This window comes from Lissotriton vulgaris, chromosome 7 (assembly GCF_964263255.1).
Source record: "Lissotriton vulgaris chromosome 7, aLisVul1.2, whole genome shotgun sequence".
Taxonomy (NCBI): domain Eukaryota; kingdom Metazoa; phylum Chordata; class Amphibia; order Caudata; family Salamandridae; genus Lissotriton; species Lissotriton vulgaris.
In genome coordinates, this window is record NC_141695.1 from 290157486 (window position 1) to 290173021 (window position 15536).

A 15536-nucleotide genomic window follows, 5' to 3' on the forward strand; every position below is an offset into this window, starting at 1 on the left:
CATGTTGTCATTTCATAGACACTGATGTCTTGTCCATGCGTTGTCCGTTCTTGGCAGTTCAAACCCAATCCATGCTTATGATATTGTCCGTGTACAGGCATTGCCGCTCATTTCTTGTTTCTGATTTTGCCCTTTCATATCAAATAATGTTTAATATTTTGTCCTTAATCAGAAATTGATGCCCAGTCAATGCTTCTGTGATCATTCCTTGCACATGCTCCCTTCTTGCTTTTGATATTGCCTCAGCAGAAGGATTGATTCCCAGTCCTGCCTCTGAAGTTGTCCATGTTCAGGCTTCAATGCCCAATCTCTACTTCTGATATTATCCTCCCACAGAGGTTGATGCTGTTCTGGCGTCTGATATAGTCCTTGCTGTGGGGTTGGTGCCCAATTCCAGCTTCTGTGATTGTCCTTGCGTGGAGATGGATGCTCAATTCTCGTTTTTGATATTATCCCTACTCTCAGATTGGTACCGCGTCCCAGCTTCTGATATTGTCCTTGAATAGATGTCTGATACCTGCTTTCTGGTTAGATGAGTAATGTTTGGATTCTGATCACCTCTTTACACAAAAATTGTTGCTCAATCCTTCTGATTTCATTATTGTTCTGAGATCAATGGCTAAACACTGATTCCGATATATCCTCTGCCCAGCGAAATTTATGCTTGTTCCTACTTCTGATGTCATCCTTTCTCAGAAGTGATGGGAAAGTCTATGATCCTCATATGGCTCTTGCTCTGAGATTGATGCACAGTCCTTTTAGTACACTCGCTGCTCCAAGATCTGCTGTTTCATTTCATTGTCCAGAGATGCTGTCCGAGCACCTGCCAAGGTCAGTATACAGTAAGCTTCTGCTAACAAGGGTTCCAGAGGATAAGCTGCTGCTTCTCTGTGCCCCCTGGATTGTCCTATGGTATATATTAATATCATAAAGGTTTAGATGGATAGGTTTCCAAGACTTGCATTGGATGTTGTTGCACTTATTCTAGGAGTAGTTTTCCAGGGAAGAAGTTTACACATTTTTTTAAATCAGGCATAGTGTCCTTTATGTTTTGGCTCAAGGGACTGGTGAAATTACTACACATGGCTTTCTGTTAATGTTATAGGCTGTCAACACTAGAGTCAAACTGGCCTACAGTGGAATTGGGAGAATTATTGGCAGACCCAGGAGAACTGGTAAAATGGCAATTACATGTTGGGCGTCTGGAGGAACGGATCTATTTGGGAATTCTCCAAGTTGTCTACAGTCACTGCCAGCCCATTCTCCCTACGCATCTGGGTCTGGTAACCTGTGCCATGGGCAACCTTCCTGAAGTGTATCAGCAATAGTGCAGTGCAGAGTTGAAGGGGGAGGGCTTTCCAGGCTTTACGGCGAGGAAGGAGAAGGAGTGTCTCCTTGAGCGGCAGTAGCAGATACGTGGCATCTGTGTGAGTGCGAGGTGTGTAGAGTGGATATTCCTGGCTGGTCGGTGGATATGCAAGTGGTGGTTCATGTGGGTTGGTCCTGTGTTGTGGAGGGCTTTGTAAGCATGAGTCTGAAGCTTGAAATGGCGTCTTCTGAACAGGGAGCCAGTGGAAGTCCTTCAGGTGATGAGTGATGTGTGTTGTCTTGGGCAGTTTGAGGATCAGTCTGGCCACTGCGTTCTGTGTCATCTGGAGTCTTTTGCATGAGATCAGTGGTGGTGCCTGCACAGAGAGAGTTGCCGATATCCTCTACAAAGCTTGAGGCACTGCTACAGAGGAAGGTTCCAGCAGCCTGCTATTTGGCAACAGGCTCTCTTAAAGAGCTACGGCTTCAGGACCATTCTACCAGTGAAGTGTCCTCCTATAGACCGGCTGAAAGAAGGGTATTCTACAATACAGCATCATTTAAAGCTACAGTAGCACTGACACTGTCTTTTAGTTGCTTGTTTTATGTTATATTTTTATTATTACTACATAGCTTGGTAATTATTACAAGAGATGGTGCAGATATTTCCCAATGGCTTCCAATCTGTTGACATGGTGCTGGATTACACAAAGTGCTTTGTTGGTGCTAATTCACATCTTTGTGACATTTATCAACTTATGAACTATATTATGGGTGAGCTATTTTGTTCTGTTTCTCTTTTCTGTAACTAGTGCTGCTAGAGTCAACTATGGGATCTCGTGAAGGAGTGATGTGAGGGCATTTTTAGGGGTATCCACAGATCCGCTCCTACAAAGGGCTTGTCCGGTTATCCCTGGTTGCACTCCATAGCAATGTGGGCTCTATAAATGGGCCCTGGGAGGGTTTTCCTGTGTACCATTCACAGTTCAGCTTCTATGTGGGGTTTCTTGAAGGAGGATTGGGAGCCGTCCATGGGTGCATGCTGCAGTAGGACCCTATGCGGGGTCTCTCAGAAGATCAAGAGGGCGTCTCTACATGCACCCTGCAGCTGAGTAGGGATTACTTGAGGGAACAATGAAAGTCCTCCCCTTGGTGTACCACAAAGGTGCCGGAAGAAGAGGTGCAGTGTGTGCTGCAGCACAACCAAAATAACCATGCTTGAGTTCAAAAGAGGAATGAGCAATAAAGATGCCTTCATATTTTATCGTGTCTTAGAGGTCAAATGTCAGGCTCTGTCCTCCCTCTCACAAATTGCTGCTTATTCTTTTATCATGGAGATTGGTGTTTACTTTTCTTTCTCTGACTGCTAACAGAGAGGATTTGTAATGTGAACTATGCGACAATCTGGTTGAGCATGAAAGGAAAGGATATACGGTGTTAATTGTTTTTCTAACACATCACAAAACTTTAACTTGTACAAATATTTCAAAATATATCTGCAGATAAGAAAACAAAAAAATACACTTTTGTAATTCTGAAGTGTGATGGAAACAAATATTTTAACAGGATCAAAACAAATCAAGACACTTTTCTTGGTGATGCGCAAATGATAAATATTCACTAAAACCCTGTTTACACTTATTATAATTGGTGCGCTGTATTCTGTACAAAACTAGGTGTCTGTGCAAATGTTGTGGCCCTTTCAATTGTGAATGTGGTTTCTGTAAATGAATGTGCTACCACGCCATACTTTATTAATATATTTGGGAAGTGTGCTCCAAAATACACTATCGGCTACACCTTCCACCATTACCACTCTCTTGCTGAATGGGCTGTACTGGTGCCCCTGACTTCTCTCCATAGCCATAGGATTTGGAGCCTCTCAGAGGGGCCGCGTGAGGTTGTCATTGGATTGCTGGCACTCAATGGCATAGGCTCTATGTGGGCTCTTATAGAGTTGTCTGTCCTCATGTCTCTGGCCACATCTAGACTACCCTGTGAGCTTTTTTGAAGGAACTTTACTTGAGTAATCTTTGGCGGGATCCACAGTAAGGCCCCTATGTGCTCTCTGGCAGGGGCTTCACAATATTTATTTATTTATGTATTATTTCTTTTACACAGACTCGCGCCTGGAAAAACACGTTTCTTGGTGCCACTAAGAAATAACAATAGAAGCAAACATTCATAATCATAAATATCAATACAAAATTGAAACTGATTGGATTAAACAATATTTCTCATATTTTACTTAATTCTTCTTCTTACTTTAAATAAGGTTTCCTCAGTCACCATGATACCACATTCACGTTGATCACCCCCTTTATAGTAACTTGTGACACTATAATCTAGGTAAAATTCAGATTCTTTCGTCTCTCAGCGCCTTGTTATAATGATATGTTTTTAGAGAGCTATGAGAGGAGGGAGTCATGGCCTGTTATAGACATCTGGAATGCATTCTGTCCTGCAATCTGAACTTGTTTTGGGGGAATAAATTAAAACAAGACCATTGGCACCTTCCCTTGTGGTTGCTGATTGTCTTCCAGCCCCTGCCTCAGGCTCTGATTGATTGTTTCTCACCCACACCTGACCAGCTCTCAGCACCTCATTTGCTCAATCAATGACCCCCAGGTAATTGAATCGTCCTCTGCTCAGCCACTGTTCTTCTGGTCCATTCGCCCTTCAGATGCTCCATAAACCTTTCTCAGCTGAATCAATTGAATTACTGTACTTTAATTAAGGTACAATCGCCTATCCTCAGCTCAATTAACTCAGCTCTATCACTGTTCCCATGGTCAAGTACCATAAACACTCAATCATCCCTCATCCACTCAATTACACATCCTCAGCTCAATCATCCTTGTTTATCACAATCCACCATCCCCAGATCAATCACTCTGCCTCAGCTCAATCACCCACCCTTAGATGACTCATATTTCTTCAGCACGAACTCCCTTGTTCTATCCAATCACTCTTACTACATGTAATCACTTTTATTCAAACCAATCCCTCTTCCTCTTCATGGCCACATTTACCCACCCTTCTTCAGCTGAATAGCCCATTCTCAGCTTAACCACCCATCTTCACGTCTATCGCCTTCCGCAGCTCAATCACCCTTGTTTATCGAAATCCCCCATCCCCAGATCAATCACTCTTCCTCTGCTGAATCATCCTTGTTCCACTCATATCACCCTGTGTCCAATCCTTCTTCCTGTACAAAATCACCTTCTTTAGATCAATCATCATTTCCCTTCTCAATCAGCCTTCTGCATTTTAATCAGCCTTACACGTCAATCCCTCTTCCTCAACTTACTCACCCATATCAGCTCAACCCCCCTTTCTCTGTTCAATCACCAAGCGGCACCTCCGTTGCCATTCTCGTGGCAGTACAAATACAATAACTTTAAAATTCTTAATGCCATAGTTTTTCCAGAATTCCTTTACACCCTCATGAAGAAGCAAGAATTGCAAACTTCCTCAGACTCATTCAGTTCCTCTTCTCAAAGTGTATATAGATCAATAGGTTTAACAGTACACAGGTCAAAGGCTTTAACAGTACATGAACCAATTACTTTAACAGGACACAGATGTATGGGTTTAACAGACTACAGATATATGGTATTAGCAATACACAAGCGAATGGCATTTGCCTGCTTCTGGGGCTTATGGAGGTTGGAAATACCCAAAAAGGCGGGTCTTCGAGGAATCGATAAACAATGCATTTCCCAATATATTTTGGGGGTTTTTAGGGGAAGTGATTTTCCCCATGATAAACAGAAAAATCATACAGGTGCAAATGCATATTTACTGTAACCCCAAACCTCTGCACAAGTACCACCATGAGAAGTAGGAGAACACACGAACATCTAGTGTTTTAGTAGATTAAAAAGATTACTTCCTGCGATTTTATTTTCGAATCCAGATAATGAATGAACCTATGAAATTTGTAGGTGTGAATCTGCAACTGAAGAGGTAATCATTTTTTTAGACCTGGTTCCTTCGTGTCTAGGTTGTGCTTTTATATTGTAGGCTCCTATGAAGCTTCTTATTACTGTTTTTAGGTAACGATATTATTTCAGAGTTGTCCTTTATAATGTTTGGAATTTCCCATTTCCCCTTCACTTAAGAATTTGACTCTTCTGGTAAACTTTGCTATTTTCGCTCTTGTTGAGGCCAGATTTAGCCTTCATTAGGGTTACAGTGTGACTCTATATTTCCAGTTCTGGTATCATTTATTTCAGTGCATTGTGGGACTGGTAGTCTTGCTTTAATTCAGTTGATAATAACTTATATGTAAAGTCTGAAATGTGTGTCCTTGAGACAGGAAGTTCTCAGATGACCTTCCTTGAAGTCACTGTAGAAGATGTAATCAGTTTGGAAGTGATCCTACAGATGATGGTTACATGAGCTGTGCCATTGTAGGCCATTCACAGATGTGAGGACCAGTGCAGCATGTCCCTTACTTGGGCTTGAGGTCATGAAGGAGGCAGCTGAGAGGTTTGACTGCTAAACAGATTCACATTAGTGGCTAGTAAGGACTCTGGAAAAGTTGTATAGGGATCGGATCTTTCCAGATAAGTTTGCAGTACGAAAATTTGTATTTAAATATGTCAATAGGTATGCACAATTTCCAAATGCCGTGGCCGCTGCAGGTAAGAGCGGTGGTGCCGGCTGGGGGGATTTCGAGATACGACCACAGGGGAAAATTAAATAAATAATTATTTTTCCCTTGTGGTCATCTCTCGAAATCCCCCCCCCCCCCCCCCCCCCCCCCCAGCTGGCTCCACTGCACCTCCGCTCTGCTGCTTAGGTAAGATTGTTTACCTTTTAGCACTGATGTCTTTCGGAAGTGTTTTACATACAGTTGTAAATTGGAACTATCATATAGTTTAGTACATTACACAAGTCATTGTTTGGATGATGTGATGGAGGGAACACAACAAATTAACAATATTACATAACACAGCAGTTACAGTAGCAAAGATGTTTTACTTTTCCACTGTAGAGATTCAAGAGTTTCAGCTTATAGGGATGGCGATGGACGGATTGATTAAATAGGTATTATGAGATTTTGTGCATCAAGATGGCTGGTTTTTAGCTTTTCTATATTTAGACATTATTCTAGCACCTGCTTAATTATTTACACAGATGGACAAGTATTCTATCTTTATATAGAGGTATGTTACCGTGTTTGAGTCGTGTTAATTGCATTCTGTTTGTTGTAGGAGGCTTCCATTGCCTTACCGGGCTCCACCTTATGAGTGTACAGTCTTATACTTACACATTCAAACAAGGAGGGCAGGTCAGTGACATGATATGGAGTTCTCAGCCATCCCCATGTCATCTGAAGCAGAAACTGGCATAGAATGAGCTGAACAGCCAGCGGCAGCTTGAGACTCTTCAGGACCTGTATGCAATTGTTGGTTTGGTCGATATTGTGTTCTACACCGGTGTGGTGTTCTACCTCACAGCATTGGCCAGCCTTATGAGGCAAGACCCTTCTCTACAACATTTAACTCCTGCTTGAACAAGATCTGACAAGACCTGGACTGAGCATGCAGCTATGAAGAAAAGCCCAGGTAGGCTGGAAGATGCTGGCCTGTTCTTGGACTTTGCAGTTCGTTAAGGTGATTTGTGTATCTCCATATTATGGAGTATGCTACCTACTTGTATTGGTCGAAACTGGAGCTTCCATTACAGCTCTCTTGTACTCCTAGCTAGGGTGATTGTGAAACATTCTTGACGTATTGTATTGTGATGTGTGAGGTGATGAGGGTGTTTGTGGGGTGTGAATGTATGTTTTTCTTGTGGTATTGTGTGCAGTATCATTTCCACTTGTGAGCCTATTCACAGGTCTGTGTGTGTCTATGTGCGGTTATGGAGATGTGGTATCCTGTGTGTATCCATTCTCTGTATGAGTGAGTTAGTGCATGGTGAGCGCATGTATGTGCATTTTTGTGTGTGAGTGCATGTGTGTGAATGAGTGCCTGTTTGTGTGTCTATGTACCAAGTAGTTAAGTCATAGGGTTGTATTACATATATGGTGCACTTTCCCTGTTTGCACCACAGTGTACCTTTAAATAGGTACGCCGTGCGCAAACTGGAGAGTGCGCCATATTACCACAAATGCATTACCACCAGGTCAGCGCATTCAAGTCAAATATGGAGCGGCTGCGTCAAAGCTGCCCCATGTTTCACTGTGCCAGCGGCACCGGCCTGCACTTCAGAGAGGGGAGAGAGATCCTTGTGCAGGCGGGTGCAGTGAGTGGGTGCACCCGCCTGCAAGGGGATGTCTGGGGGACCTTTGTTCACTCCCCCCCGCCCCCCGCTCCCAGAGGGCTGCCTTTAGGAGGCGCACTCACAGTGTGCCACTTTTTGTGACACACTTTCAGTGTGCCCCGTAAAGGCATGTTTGCCTCTGTGCCCGCATCCATAATATGGTGCGGCACAGACGCAAAGTGATTCCCTCATTTGCATGGGGCCCCGCCCCCAAGCACATGAGGGCACGCCCTCTAATGATAGCACTGCTACTAAATTTGCACCAGCACTATCTGTATTACAGGAGGGGCTGCACGAGCTTCTGTGGCCCCTTCTGTAACACCAAAGTGCCCTGGGGAGCACAAAGCGGGCGCACATGCCCGTTGCGCACCCAGGGCACTCTATGTAATGCGGCCACTGGAGGCTGCGCAAGATGCACACAGGTCCTTGTGGGGCATATATAGGTATTTACTTGTGTCTTGATTTATTCAGGTAAAGCCTCATACACAACCTCTTAAGCTGCCCACATTATAATCAATTTGTTGCTTTGTACACTTTATTTCTTTGACATTTCTGCCTGTATTTATCCATCTTTTTTTTCTAATCGTAAAGCTATTTGTTCATATTTATTTTTCAGTGGGTGAAAATAGAACTTGCAAATCGTATTTTCACATTTATTCAACCTATAATTATACACTTACACTTTGATGCCTGTACAGTTTATTGAAACAAGTAGCTATATACAATAAAATATTAGTATTGCAGGTCTTAGACATGTAAAAACCTATTGACATGGCAGTCAAGGCTGACAGCATGAACAGAAATCGAAAATTGTATGGCATTTATGAACAAGAATTTTAAATTCTTTTGAGGACGCAGAGGCAAAGGTTTTGTATTCTCCTCCTTGCTTTATTTTAACATTAGCCATGTAAACAAACACAATAACTATAGAGTTGTACAAGGAAAAACTAAAAACCCCAGGAGTTCCAACATGAACTAAATATACCCACAGTAGAATCTCCAATGTCCAATCAGCACGTATGTAGATCTATAAACAGGGTGAACAGTATTAGCACTACAGGAGGAATCTATTTCTTGGGTATCAACGTTCATTTCTTGGGTATCGAATTGATCTGAAACTGAAAATAAAAAACTAAAACTCTGCATTTGATCCAATCCTTGTTATAATGCAATTAAATATGAATGAAAACATTAAGAAATACATTGTCAGCATAAACAAGTGCCGTGTGGGATAATATTTGCCTCTGTGTCCTTAATGAAAATGTAACTTCTTGTTCATGAATGCAATAATTTTTTTAAATCAGCTTCAGAATATGCAAGCTTAAAGCTTATCAATCACCACACAAAAGGGTAATTCCCTCCAAGCGTCCTCCCACAGCAAAAGACATTGAAACCAGGGCTCCTCGGACCGATTGAGCTTCAAAAAAGGAAATGTCTATCCCTGCGCCTGAAAGTAGCCATTTTACCAAATGTGCCAATGTAGGGCAGGACACATGGGCATGAGGTTGTAACAGGGAAATTAATAATGGACCAGAAAGGGAGCTATGTAGAGGGGCAGTAGCCCTTTCATACTCTTGTAGACAGTGCACTACACAGAGTTTCCTGTCTTCTGTAAGCACTGGCAAGACCACCTATCTGCCTTTTTTGTCCACAATCAAGATGTTAGTTATACATCCCAAGGGATGAGGATTGCATGGAGCTATGGCCTGCTTCTAAAGGAGAACTGATAGCTCCTGGTCTATGAAGTGTACTTTGTGAGACTGACAGTGAAGCTGGCGAGGAAAACATTGAACTTTTTGAAGAACCCACACATCTTGGGTTTTGGAACCCCAATTGTGTAGAAAATAACTGATCCTGTCCCCTAACTCTGTTTAGGAAAAAGGAGTAAGGCTCACCTTGGAAAGAGGTATTAGTAGATGCTCTTCAAGAAAGTTGTGTGGTTAAACCATCCTCTGGAGCCTCTTGATAGAGAAGGGAAGCAGGGGGTTCCCCTTTGAGAATTGGTCTGGCCACGAAAATAGGAACCTTGATACTGGAAGTGGCTGGTAGAGCAGCCCCTGCCTTGACTAGCACTGGTACAATAATCCTCTTCTGCTCCCAGTTCCTGTGGCCAACTTCCCCCCAACCCCGCAGGCAGTCAACCCCATGTGCAGTGGGAGGGAGGCCACAGGGCCTGGACTGTGGCCAACACACCTGAATGCAGCTAACGCCCCCAGCAACCTGCCAACCGATGCCATGCCCAGCCTTTGGTGATGCAGCATAGGGTTGGCTTTTAGGCCCAAAGACCTAATCTCCGGGACTAACACATATATATTAAAAGGAAGGGACATGCAGCCCCCTCCTCAAGCCAAAACATATATATTAAAGGCAGAGGCCATGCAGGCCCCCTCTCCCCAACCTTAATAGGCCCCAGGGACCCCACCCTCTGGGTCAAAATCAACAAAAAATGCCTTATTAGCCCCAGGGGACCCCCATCCAACAGGGCTGAATTCTAACAGGAAGGGGTATGAAACCCTCCGCCTCACGCCTTACCTTACCCCAGGGATGAAATGCCAATTAAAAAGGGAGATGGCCAAGGAGGTCCCCTCCCCTAGCCTCGTTAGGCCCCAGGAACCCCCATGCCCCAGGGCCAAATACAACTAAACAGGGGAGGGGTGATTTTCTCCCTTCCCAGAGCCTTCTAGCGTCCCGGGCCTCATCACTGGGGCACAATTCTAAGAGATGAGCACACGGCCTCCTGCCCCAGGCCTTTGTAGGCCCCAGGAACCCCAACCCCAATATATATATATATATATATATATATATATATATATTCCCTGAAAAAAAATCACAGGTTAAAGGAAAGGGACCTTATAGTTGGCTAGCATTTCACTCATACAAAACCAGAGAAATTTAGCAGTTATAGTTAGCTGAGCTAACTATATCTTATGCCCCCCACGCAATGCACTGCTTATGACCTCACATATTACATCACTCATGAAATGGTCAATGACATCACTCATGACATTACTGATGACATCTAAAATGACATCACAAATGCCAACACTAACATCATAAACAACATCACTCATGACATCATCCAGTAATTGTAACTCTTTTCTAAAAGAAAGTGGATGTCAAACATATATACTAAGATAAGTGGCTCGGGGAGTGTCTAGATGTGTGATTAAGAGTGTATGTGATGTATAGAAGAGTGAATTAGTATGTTACAGACAGTATAGGTGAGGTGGGTGTATACGATTTTGTATGGGTGCGTGAGTGGATGAGTCTTTGGGTGTATTGTAATGAGTGGCTATGTGACTATGGGTGAGTGAGTGGGTGTGTAAGTGGCTGTAAGGGTGAGTATGCAGGTTTGTCAATTGGTTTAAATGGTGAATAGGATGGTGCATGACTGAGTTTATGGGCGACAGACCAGATATATAGGTATATGCATGGGTGACTGAAAGAGTAAATGAGTGTGTGTATGTATGGCTGAATGAATGGGTGTGCAAGTGGGTGTATGGATAAGTGGGTGTGTGAATGGCTGTATGAATGGGTGAATGGGTGTGGGATTGGCTGTATGGGTGTATAAGTGAGTTTGAGAGAGTTTGTACGGGAAAGTATGTGCTGGTGTCAGTCACTGTATAGGTGAATGATTACATGTGTTAGTATATGTTTGAGTAAGTGAATGGATGTGTGAGTAATTGTATGATTGAGTGAGTGTTATGTGAATGACTGTATGGGTAGTGAGTAGGTGTGTAAGTAGGTATATGGATGAGTGATTTATTATGTGAGTAGCTGTACAGGTGTATGAGTGGGTGTATAAGCGTTTCTCTGTCTGACTGGATGTGTGAGTGGCTGTGTCGATCAGTGAGTAGGTGCATGAGTGGCTGTATATGTGAGTTACTGGTTGCTTTAGTGGCTGTATTGGTAAATTGATGTGTATGTGGGTCTATGGATCAACAAGTTGGTGTGTGAACGTTTTTATGTGACTGTGAAAGAGCATTTGAGAGGTTGAGTGGGAGTGGGTGTATGAGTTGTATTGGGGTGTACGTGGCTGTGTGAGTGGTATTTTGGATGATGTTATCAGTGATATAATCAGTGATGTCATCAGTGATGTCATTTGAGATGTCATCAGTGATGTCATTGACCATGTCTTATATGAAGTCATAAGCAGTGTATTGCAGGGGGTTAAGTTATAGTTAGCTCATCTAACTAACTGCTGAATTTCTCTGGTTTTGTATGAAGGAAATGTCAGCCTTTCTATAACATCCTTGTAACCTTTGTTTTTTTCTAGTGATGTTCTATGATTTTTTTAAATATACTTCCTAACTATAATGTCCCTGTAACCTTTACTTTTTCAGTGAATTTCTATGATTTGAAAAAAAATCTATTTCTTAACTATAACATTCCTGTAACATTTGGTTCATTCGTTGAATTTCTATCTTTTTTTTAATAAATTCTATTTTCATTTTTGCCGCACTATATATCCGATATTTGTACCGCACAAAAAAAATCCACCCGGAGGGTCTCAAGGCTCTAGGGCAGTCCTGGAGAATAAGTGAGCTGTTATCCAGAGTCACAGCGTGCTGAGCTGAGCTACCTCCAGCATTGGTGATCGAACTGTGAGCCATATGACCCGCAGTCATCCACTCTGGCTGCTGCATCACACCTCTCCCTGTATTCACGCTATCACACTATCACACTATCGGCATACACCATAACATCAAGATTCACAAACACTGTGTGTTTTAAAAACAAATCTGAAACACATTTGTTTACACACTCTAGACAATATTTTTTAATAGCGCTTTCGTACTGGGATGTTTTAACCAATATTTTTGTATTTGTTTTTATAAAAAATGATTTTTTTAATCTTCAGAACTCACAATGCCATTGGTAATTCCAAAGACCACGTTATTTTTTAATATCTCTAAAACACATATATTTACGAGTTTTAGGCAATGTTTTACAATAGGGGTTTGAAAATGGGGAGTTTAAAGTAAAGTAATTAATTTGTATTTTTTTATTCTGAAATTCAATTTTCCATTTTCACGGTGTTGCCTGAAGTCGCTATGATGTTGGTACTTTGAAGGTGTAAACCCATATATATACATTGTATAGACTGTGTTTGAGAATAGGGGTTTACTACTGGGGAGGTTAAAGTAGCATATTTGTATTTTATTTAAAAAATATTTTTTATAATATTTCCCGGTAGTCGCTGCATCACTGCACGTCGCGATGACATTGGTATCCACGAAGACCGTGTTGTTTTTGAAAGTGGATTCCCCAGAGAGGCTTAAAGTGTCATCAATTGGTGCCTTTTGTTAAAAGCATTCTGGACTCCCCAGCTACTGACCTCATGATTGTGTACTGTGGTGGCAATGACCTAAGCACATCCTAATGAAGGTGCTATCTAGGTGTAGGGTTTTTAGTAAAGACAGTAAGATTGGCGCTCAAGCTGGTTTGCGTTTTGTCTATAATGCTAAAGTGTTTACGGTGCTGCCAGGTCGGGGGAAATACCCTGTAACCCCCATAAATGTGTGAGTCAAAGAACCCACACTAATAATGAGAACAGTGTCCCAGGCACATTTAATGTAGGAAAAAACAATGGCTGAAAAGTCTTGAATTGTACCAATATCTATAGTCGACACCAGAGTGTTATTCAAATGAATTTAATAATGAAAAAACAAAAAACAACCAGCCAACACGTGTTTCGTCACATGAGGGAACTATCCCGTCACTTCTTCAGGGCTGTATGGCAAAGCAGTGTCTATGACGGTGTCAAAGGACTGGCGGAAGAATCCAACCGGTCAGGGGGTCAGCGAGGACCAATGGGTCAACATGGCAGGGTTGGCTCTGAGGGGATCCCAAGGTTGAGAGACGGCTGCGGAACACAATTGTAGAGGGGCAGTGCAGCCAAGCAAATGGACGTGGACCTCTGGGTAGAGTAAGACATGTCTGGTAGAGACGTGTAGGTGTGCCGCAGAGAAAAGAGGTGATGACTATGCCGCCGTGGAGAGTAAATTGAGGATCCGTCCAGTGTCTCACAGGAGGGCGGGGGGAAGGCCGGGTGCGCCGATCTAATAGAGCTGATCTTGAGTATTGGTGCTGTGGGTGGGAAGACACTGGAACAGGGCTGGTTTCTGGAAAAGTACTTATCGCCTCTTTTCACTCCGGCGCACCTACACATCTCTAACCAGCCATGTAATACTCTACCCAGAGGCCCGCATCCATTTGCTTGACTACACTACCCCAATACAACCATGTCCCGCAGGGTTCTCTCAACCTTGGGATCCCCTCAGTGCCAATCCTGCCAAGTTGACCCATTGGTCCTCACCAACCCCCTGACCGGTTGGATTCTTCTGCCGGTCCTCTGACACCATCATATACACTTCTTCCCCATACAGCCCTGAAGAAGTCATGGGATAGTTCCCTCCTGTGACGAAACACACATTATTAAATTCATTTGAATAACACTCTGGTGTCGACCATAGATATTGGTACAATATCAATCAACCAATCAATGACATTTATAGAGCGCACTACTTACCCGTTGGGTCTCAAGGCGCTTAGGGGGGGGGGGGGTGCCGTTACTGCTCGAACAGCCAGGTCTTGAGCTTCTTCCTGAAGGAGAGGTGGTCTTGGGTCAGGCGCAGGTCGGCTGGGAGGGAGTTCCAGGTCTTGGCGGCCAGGTAGGAGAAGGACCTTCCTCCTGTTGTCGCTCTACGGATGCGTGGGACGGTGGCGAGAGCGCGGCTGGCTGAGCGGAGGTGACGTTTGGGAGCGTAGAAGTTGATTCGGGTGTTGAGGTAGCTCGGGCCTTGATTGTGTAGGGCCTTGTGTGCGTGGGTGAGGAGACGGAAGGTGATTCTTTTGTTGACGGGGAGCCAATGAAGGTCTCTTAGGTGTCCGGAGATGTGGCTGTTTCGTGGGATGTCGAGGATGAGTCTGGCTGAGGCGTTCTGGATCCGCTGGAGTCTCTTCTGGAGCTTGGCGGTGGTTCCGGCGTAGAGGGCGTTGCCGTAGTCCAGTCAGCTGGTGACGAGGGCCTGGGTGACGGTCTTCCTGGTCTCCGTGGGGATCCACCAGAAGATCTTCCGTAGCATGCGCAGGATGTTGAAGCACGCTGAGGAGACGGCGTTGACTTGCCTGGTCATGGAGAGGGAGGAGTCCAGGATGAAGCCCAGGTTGCGTGCGTGGTTTGTCGGTTTGGGTGCGGTGCCCAGGGCGGGGGGCCACCAGGAGTCGTCCCAGGCGGTGGGTGTGGAGCCCAGGATGAGGACCTCCGTCTTGTCTGAGTTCAGTTTCAGGCGGCTGGTCGTCATCCACTCGGCTACCTCCTTCATCCCTTCGTGCAGGTTGGCTCTGGCGGCGGCGGGGTCGTTGGTCAGGGAGAGGATCAGCTGGGTGTCGTCGGCGTAGGAGATTATGTTGAGGTTGTGTTGGCGTGCGATGGCCGCGAGGGGGCTCATGTAGACGTTGAAGAGGGTAGGGCTCAGCGAGGATCCTTGAGGGACGCCGCAGATGACTTCGGTGGCCTCTGACTTGTACGGTGGCAGGCGGACTCTCTGTGTTCTTCCGTTGAGGAAGGAGACGATCCATTCCAGTGCCTTCTCCTGGACTCCGACGTTGCTGAGGCGCTGCACAAGGGTGCGGTGGCAGACGGTGTCGAAGGCCGCGGAGAGGTCTAGGAGGATGAGGGCCGCTGTTTCTCCGTTGTCCATCAGGGTTCGGATGTCGTCGGTGGCGGCGATGAGGGCGGTCTCGGTGCTGTGGTTGGCTCGGAAGCCGGACTGCGAGGGGTCGCGGGATCCGTTCGTCTCGAGGAAGGCGGCCAGCTGTTTGTTGACGGTCTTCTCGATGACTTTGGCTGGAAACGGGAGGAGCGAGATGGGGCAGTAGTTCTTGAGTTCGGTGGGGTCTGCTGTGGGTTTCTTGAGTAGAGCGCTGAGTTCGGCGTGCTTCCAGCT